This window comes from Agrilus planipennis, unplaced genomic scaffold (genome assembly GCF_000699045.2).
Source record: "Agrilus planipennis isolate EAB-ADULT unplaced genomic scaffold, Apla_2.0 scaffold10, whole genome shotgun sequence".
Lineage (NCBI taxonomy): Eukaryota > Metazoa > Arthropoda > Insecta > Coleoptera > Buprestidae > Agrilus > Agrilus planipennis.
The window spans coordinates 1,137,391-1,146,505 of NW_020442465.1; positions in this window are offsets into that span (position 1 = coordinate 1,137,391).

Consider the following 9,115-nt stretch of genomic DNA (forward strand, 5'->3'; position numbering starts at 1 on the left):
TAGGTATAAGCGGTATTAAATTTTTAACAAATATATTGTTGTCGAAGCCATGATGGTTAACCGCTATCTCAAAAACAGTTGTGTGGGGTATCCTTAGATAGATTAGTTCTCAATGGGATGCGCCAATAATTCTGCATTTATATATATTTAATAAAATAAAGAGTTCAGGCACCCAAAAAGAATAAGAAATAAAGAGTTTTACAGTAAATTTTTAAAATTTTAAATTTCTGGGTAATCCCTAAAGAACGACTGTATTCAAAAGTCTTCCCGATTGTTTACAAGTTGATCGAAAAATAGGGTCACTAAAAATTAGCGTCGAATTTGAACTAAGCGTGAGTACAGTTGCAGTAGTTCTGGGTGGAACAGCCCCAGGTTGTGTATGTTTCACCTCAGATACTATATTTGCGCCCCCAAAACTCCGGTATACTCATCCAAAATTCCAGGGTTCATGTCATTTTCGACCCAAAATGGGATATTTGGCGAGTTACAAATTTAAAAACCACTGATCGTACGAATTGCAAGTTTTTGTTGCAGTTCTGATCGGAACCATCCCCGAGTTTGATACAGGTGTAACTATTTTTCCAATACACAACTGTGGGGTCATTGTTTGACCCAAAATGGGACATATTATTAGGCGAGTTACAAATCTAAAAATTAACATTATAATTCTGTTTTTCTATAGTAAAATGATGTGGCATGAAGTTGTAGCACCTCTAAAGTTAATTTTTAAGATTTTATTGTCAGAAATGCAGAACTACCGTCGCACCGCCCATGAAAATTCAAAATTTATGAATTAGCGGCATGAAATGTAGGTGAACTGACGATGTCCTGATTCGGGTCTAATAAATTCTTATAATAAATTAGCAACATACATCATAAACTAAAAGGTTAAACATACATCTAGTAATCGATCTCATAAAAAATTAAAGTACCTACAAAACGTCCGCTTCCTTCCGAATATTCACTGGCAAACCTCTACGGCTTTAACTGAACGCCTTACACGCGACATTTCTACAATTTACCTGATGAATAGATAATGTGCTTGAAATCTAATAGCAATTAGTCGAGGGAAACATTAGAATTGACCGTGAATCTACTCTGTTTGATTTTGAGACATTAAAAACTAAGTAATAAGAGATAATTTGATAAATTTCTCGTGAAAGTCAATATCGCAGAAGCCGTATATTTTTTTAAAAATTTGCAAGCATTGGAAAACCCGTAGAGAATTCCGTAATAGGAGTTGAATCAGGCAAATTAGATCAGGGTCTAATCAGGCACAGCCTACTAGGGCAAAGTCCGGTATGCTACACCAGAACCGTAAAGGTTAAACTAGAAAATTTCGTAATAGGATTTAAATCAGGCAAATTCTAGGGCAAAGTCAGGCATACCACATCAAAACCAGATAGGTTAAAATAGAGAATTCCGTAATAGGATTTGAATCAGGCAAAGTAGATTAGGATCTAATCACTAGGGCAAACTCAGGCATACCGCATCAGGACCAGATAGGTTAAAATAGAGAATTCCGTAATGGGATTCGAATCAGGACCAAATCAGGCACAGTCTAATAGGACACAGTCAGGCATACCACATCAGGATCAGATAGGTTAAAATAGAGAATTAAGTAATATGATTTAAATCAGTTAAATTAGATCAGGATCTCATCAGGCACAGCCTACTAGGGCAAAGTCTGGCATACCACGTCAGAACCATATAGTTTAAAATAGAGAATTCCGTAATAGGATTTGAATCGGGCAAATTAGATCGGGATCTAATCAGGCACGCGACTAGTAGGGCAAAGTCAGTCATACCACATCAGGACTATATAGGTTAAAATAGAGAACTCCGTAATAGGATTTGAATCAGGCAAATTAGATCAGGATCTAATCAGGCACAGACTACTAAGGCAAAGTCAGGCAGACGACATCAGGGCCAGATAGATAAAAATAGAGAATTCCGTCATAGGATTTGAATCAGGCAAATTGGATTAGGATCTAATCAGGCACAGCCTATTAGGGCAAGGTCAGGCGTACCACATCAAGGCCAGATAGGTTAAAATAGAGAATTTCTTAATACGGCTTGAATGAGGCAATTCAAATGAGGACCTTATCAGGGACAGCCTAGTAGGTATTTCTATGTTAGTACCGGATCAGAACCAAATTCCAATGCCCTAATAAGATGCGCCCTAGTAAAACCCTATCCGGCGCGGATCGTGTTAGGGATTTCCCTAAGAAATTTCTGCTCAGGTTTACATAAGCTTACATATTTATTAAACTGTCGCGGCGCTGCGGATACGACACCAAGGAAACTGTTATCAACCGCAAACGTCTGCTCATCTTTCGGCAGCTTGCGCTGCATGTTGTTGTTTGCTATCGGCATAGTTTCTTTCATGGTGTAGTATATGGTATAGGTACCTTGAAAGCCATAGTTTACCAGCTTAAATATTATTTTCTGACAGAATATGAATTACCCGAAAACAACTGCATTTTCGGATGCAATCTACTAGTGAATTAAATTTCTAGTCATACCGTTACAGTATGATTGATATACGTCAAGATTTGGTTACAGCGTCCGACAAACTTTTGGCGTAATAACCTCGTGTCGTTATTAAAAGAATTTACAAGACAAGTTGTCGTTATAAGCGATATTGTTATAACCAGGTTCCACTGAGTATATATATTTTTATTATTGTTTTTACACGGCAAAGAACGATATATTTACCATTACTAATCCCTTGTCGACAAGAAGCGGGTTTTTACCCGCTGTACTGAAAATGATAAAGACAAATTTTGATAAATTTGAGAAAACAGTTACAAGTTTCAAGGGCTCGTCTTTTCCCCAGATTCCATTAAAATTTCAGTAAGTTATCGATCGAAACCGGTGTTAATATTTAAAAATTCAGTTCAGTATCAAAAGTAAGGTGGTAAGGTAATCGCAATTTTTGCGACAAAATTAACTGTACAGTTTGACCAAGTTAATAAGGATTAATGGTTGATTACATGAAATGTTTGTTTTTTAAAATTTATTGTAAATATCACATCAAAAAAAGTAATGGTCGATTGTGATGCTTGTCTTGTTCCTTGTCCTAATGAAATATAGTTCTCTCGAAATTTTTACCTAAGATTTAAAATATAACATCTCAAAATTGGTAGGTTACATTGTATCCTCTAAACTGTAATTGAAAAAATTTTAAAAAGTCCATGGCCCACGCGACCGAGTTACTGCTGGGTCGTCGCCGCGCCGTTGCGATGTGGTTACCGGTTCCCAGTATTCGCCTAGGCCGGTGTTGTTACCTAGGCGCCTGTAAGTTGCTGTAGGTCAGCCTGTAATAGTGAGTGATGAAGGAACAGCTATCGACTGCTCTGCAACTCGCGCTCGCTGGCCTACGGCCTTTCCAACGTGAACCATTATTGCGTTCTGCATACATATACCTACATATTTATGTACCTTCGCCGAACGACAACAACAGGTGTCAATTTACTCACTGATTTATTTTTCTAGACGTTGCTGCTGCTACATCATCCGTCATGGATAGCGGTGACTGCGAAACGGAAGAGGATTCGCCACTAGAGGCATGCGTGTCACCCGAAGGTTCTCTGTTGCCAAGGTAAGTGGCATCTTTTATACACCGACAACTGTTTTGTTCGAGCTGTTTCGAGCCGGGCCGCGGTTTGCTAGCTTACTTGCTTTGCTCATTGCTAGATTCCCTGCTACCGCGCAGTTAAAAATCAGCCTTCGCCGATTTCGCATGCGATTTCTGTTCACGCCGCTGTTGTTGACGTTGCTACAATCGTTTTTGTCATCATACTTTATATCGCCAATCCGGTCGGCCGGCGTCGACCTTGTGTTTTGCCATTACCATTTTTACTGTTTCAGTAATACGCTCGTTCGTTTTCATCGTTGTTTTTCGAGTCTGAACTTACTGTCATTGTACTAAACATTTACGCGATGTGTTAGTGTAATTTTCTCCTGTGCGATTTAATTGCACCCGGTGGTTGATTTGAACGAAAACAATGTCCACATACATCATGCCTAGGAAGCAGTGGTACATGCCGCCGCCACCCCCAACCTGTGGATATTCCTATGACATGACTCCCACTCCTTCTACTTCTGCGTCCACGTCCAGGTTAGACATGTGTTTTGTGAATATTTTAAAAATTACACCTAGCTACTCTTTTCTTTCATGATCGTCCAACATATCTATAGGTACATATAATAATGCTCACCTATGAACGTGCCTACATGGCAATTTACCGATTGATCTTTGTTCAAGGATATTGTTATAGCGGCCAATTGGTTTTGCGCTTGTTTCGTAGGTAGCTACACCATGCCAAAACACAATGTCGGTATTAAAATCGACTTGTTGTTCTTCGCGTTTCGCAGAGAGTTTGCGTTCTACGATTAATTGCACTGGTAGTGAGTGCACCGTGCTCGAAGTAGATGAAATGCACCGGCAAAGGTCGCCTGGGCAACTCGGTGATCACGTGTACAAACAGGAGAGCTGGGATACTTACTATATGTAACTTGTTGCTGCATTTTGATTAAAGTGCATATATGTATATATTTAAAAATACTTATTGCGCAATAACGCGAATCGCTAAATGTACAGTGCCAAGCAAAAAATATAAACGATTACTAAATTCTAGAGAACATTTATTTTCAAAAAATTATGTAAATACCTATCGAATTTATGAAAAGGTTAGAAATGAGGAGGCATTAGAAAGAGTAGGAGAACAGAGGTCACGGGATGTTATAGAAGTTGGTATGAATAGGGCGAAATAGGTTGGTAGGTCATCTAGATATCTATTAGAGGCAGAAACAGGAGTTAAGAGGGGCAGAGGTAGACCTAGAGTAGATTACTGTTTGTAAATTCAGGTGTAGGTTACTCTAGTTTCAAAATAAGAAGTAACGAAGGTGTCTTATTCAACCCATTTTCGGGCTGTAATCGACGGCATACGCACGAACATATTGTCCCTAATTTCAGAAAATGCCTGTTGGTATTCTCTTATATTTTTTAAAAACGAATTTAGTTCTTCAATTTGGTCGATGATTTATTAAAACTGCCTATGGCGTGCTGATGAGATCCACGTCTGTTGTTACGATAAATCACTAACCATGAACATAATCCGTTAGGTTAGTTTACATGCCTTAAACTTACCTACATAAGTAGCGTCGTCAACTTATTAGAATGTTGTAAACTGATATTATTTTTTATATGCATAGGCGAAAAATAGGTCAGACATGTCCTTTGGTGGTGGTGACGGAATTGAAAGTTTCATTAAAATAATATCAAATGATGTATTTTGAGTAAATATTTATTTATAAAAACAGGATAAATTTTTATATCTTCTGTTCAGTCTGAAAAATTAAATCTTTAAAAAATAGATATCGAAACCATGTTGATAATATAGCAATAAATTATAAATAGTCTTGCAAAAACAACAGGGTCAAGGTTAGAACAAAAAAAAAGCCAAAATCCAAAAAATGTGAAAAAATTAACTATCTAATGCATTTCTCCTNCTTGTAGGTCGGTTTAGTGGTCAGAACATTGGTGCGTAAAGCCAAAAGTCCCGGGTTCGATTCCCGGCGGGGGTGTGACAACAGCAACAATTTTTCCCTCATTAATTTGAGGTAGTTTGTAGTGGGTAAATAAAAAATCAAAAAAATGATTTCAAATTAATATTGAAAATTGATAATAGTAGTAATAGATCTGTTAATCATTAATTGTTCGTATTAAGATATTTGATGTGGGTCTAAATGAGATTAAACAGCGTATTTATTAACTACTACAAGAAGATATAAGTTAATTTTCAAAAAGTTATCATTATTCAATTTCGGGTGTAACATTTTTCTGTAAAGAAGTTACTACATGATAAAAACAATTTTTGTGACAAACTGTAACATGTTTTCAGTTACATTCTTGGAATTTGTTGTTTTTTATTAGCTTCAAGGCTGATGCAAAAATTGATGCTTCAACATGTAAAGGTAACTTATGTATATATACATTTTTTTGATTTTATTAAATATTTTAACTCATACATTTTCAATATGGACGAGTTGTTAGTAGTAGGCACAAATATATTGCTCAATTAATATATTTTTTTAAGTTACTGCAATGATAATTGCAATTTTTTGTGATAATATATAAGTACCTTTTATCTTTTTTTCAATTTGTTATTCTTCGTAAATGCACAAAAAATATCATTAAACAAAAAGAAAAAATTACGTAAAAATATAATAAATCGTACTGGAAAACGAGCAATTAATACTTAACAGCACCTATCTACTAATTGTTATGAACGATAGCCAATAAGTATTTACTGATAAGAGAGAGGTACAGATAACTAAAATTATTCACAGTGGCGGCTAATGCATGAAGTGACACTTAGACGTCAATTTAAATGCGAAATAGGAAAACAGCTTTGGATGTTTTATTTTTTTTATTTTGGGTGTTTCATTCCCACCAGCCAGTAATGCTGGTGGTCGGGCAGTCCCTCCGGACTACGCCGGAAGGTAGGGCGGAAGGCCCGCTTGAGCCTGCTTTCAGGAATAGTTGGAATGGGTGGGTGGTGGTTCGGGTGAGAAAGATGAGATGGACGAAGTGAAGACAGAAGAGAATGAAAGATTATCTGTGGAATATTACTGCCTAAGCATTTACCTAAATGATCCAAGGAAACCACAGAAAAACTTGGACCAAGGCAGACGGACCCGGAATCGAACCGACATCCTCGCGAATGCTAAGCAATGGTCTAAACCTCTAGGCCATGTCGCTCGGTGAATACTATAGAAAAAAAAAAAACTTTGGGGTGTTTCATTCCCACCAGTCAGTAATGCTGGTGGGCGAGCAGTCCCTCCGGACTACGCCGGAAGGTAGGGCGGTAGGCCCTTTTCAGCTTGCTTTCAGGAATCGTGGAAATGGGTGGGTGATGGTTCGGGTGAGAAAGATGAGATGGACGAAATAAAGACAGAAGAGAATGAAAGATTATCTGTGGAATATTACTGCTTAAGCATTTACCTAAGTGATCCAAGGAAATCACAGAAAAACTTGGACCAAGACAAAGGGACCCGGAATCGAACCGGCGTCCTCCCGAATGCTAAGCAATGGTCTAAACCTCTATGACATGCTATCACTAGCTGCTAATGCTGCCTTCTGGTATGTCTAAGGGCTCTTTTCAGCCTCCAGTGGCGGTTCGGGGTGGAAATAGATTCGTTGTATGTTAGGGTAAGAACGATGTGATGAACGAAATGAAGACAAGAGGGAGTCAAAAATTACCTGTGGAATATTACTGTCCCATCGGTATTCTCCTGAATGCTAAGCAGTGATATAATCCTCTAGATGTCTAGGTCATGCCGTATTGCAAAATAACAATTTATATTTGGGCCAGTGGCTTCGGTGAGACAATGAGTTTGTGGATGTTGGAGTGGTAGAGATGAGATGGACGAAATGAAAACAGAAAAGAATGAAACATTATCTATGGGACATATTTTTATCCCACTGGTGTTCTCCCGAGTGCTAACCTGTGGTACAAATCTCTAGGTCATGCCGCTCGGTAAAATACGAACTGCAAAATGCCAATTTAAATTTGGACCTGTGCCGGTTCGGTGAAAAAACGAGTTTATGAATGGTGGGGTGAAAGAGATAAGACGGACGAAATGAAAACAGAAAGGAATGAAAGATTTTGAGAAAATTAGAAACATATTGTACTTTACAAAGTCGATATTAGCGTAAAGTGAATCTACAAATCCTGCGTTCAAGTTTGGAACTGTCTATTTTCTAGCTATAATTATTGTTTATGACTTTTCACTGCAATTTTGTCATCGTAGGTTAATCGCCATAACGCCATTTTACGATTATACACATTTTGCGAGAAAACTAAAAAAGTTGTTCATTGACCGATGCTAGAATAAATTCTAAACAGTAATATGATCACTCTATTCATCTGCCGTAAAATCCGGCGTTTTTGCAGGAGGTCATAAATCAACTTTGCACGCTGGACGACTACATACGATGAGGGTTCAATAGCTTCACAAATCTTAAAGTCTATAGATACGAAATATATTTGTTCTCTATAGTAATATGTAATGTTACCTATTTGTTTTCCTTATACTTTACGTATTTCGAGAAAATTTGCCAACGATAGTCACGTGCAGTAATTTTTGTTTTGTATCAACTGTGTTCTATGACGATCAAATTAGTGTTTACTATTTGTTGAAAGTATTACATCTCTTTGAAAAGCTGTTCATTTGTAATCCCTGAAAAGTCCAAGATAAAAATGTTTGTTTTTATTTTATAATATCGCATTGCCCGTAGTGTAGCAACTTTCGATAGATTTGGTAAAAAGTCTGTCTAATTGTATGAGTTTACCTCTAATCATTTCGTATGTAATAATATCTCAAAATAAATGATGCTGCTAAAAGTTACAATATTTTTTTCTACTCCGTTAGTATAAGATTTTAACAATTACTAGAAAATGGTTTCTTATTTTCCACTTTTTGACGTACATGCTGCGAATTTTCAATACCTTACGTAGGGGCTTTGAAGAGAGCATAAAATTTGTTATTTTTTGCCCTCGTGATTTTTGTGAATCGTCTCAATTGATTGTTAGAAAAGAACACGTGCCACTAAACTGAACGTAAAAGAAATCTAAAGAACAGATTTAAACAGCAGACCTTTTAAAAAGCATGGAACCTTTAATGAATCGATCGTAGCGACTATTTACCCATATGCACAATTAAAACTGACAATTTGAAACAATCAACTGATAAAAATAGTCGGATAGTTGGACATAAGGATACGAAAAAAGGACGAGTTCAACAAGTTATTACTTATGGTAATGATTATTCAAATGGCATTTATTGTATTCTATAAATCACCGATCTTGTACCAACATGTTTAGAAAAAAAGTACAACGTGTAATTATACAACACGTTACTGAAGTGAAACTTCTTCAAACATACCGGGATAGGGGGTTAAGGAATTTGTTTAATGGTATTATTTGTACACTATGCTTCGCACGGGTGCAATGCTGATAGTAAATATACTATAGAATGTCTTTATATACAACAATCACAGCTTTTTTGTCATTAGACAATACAAACCGGCCGGTACCGCCGCAAC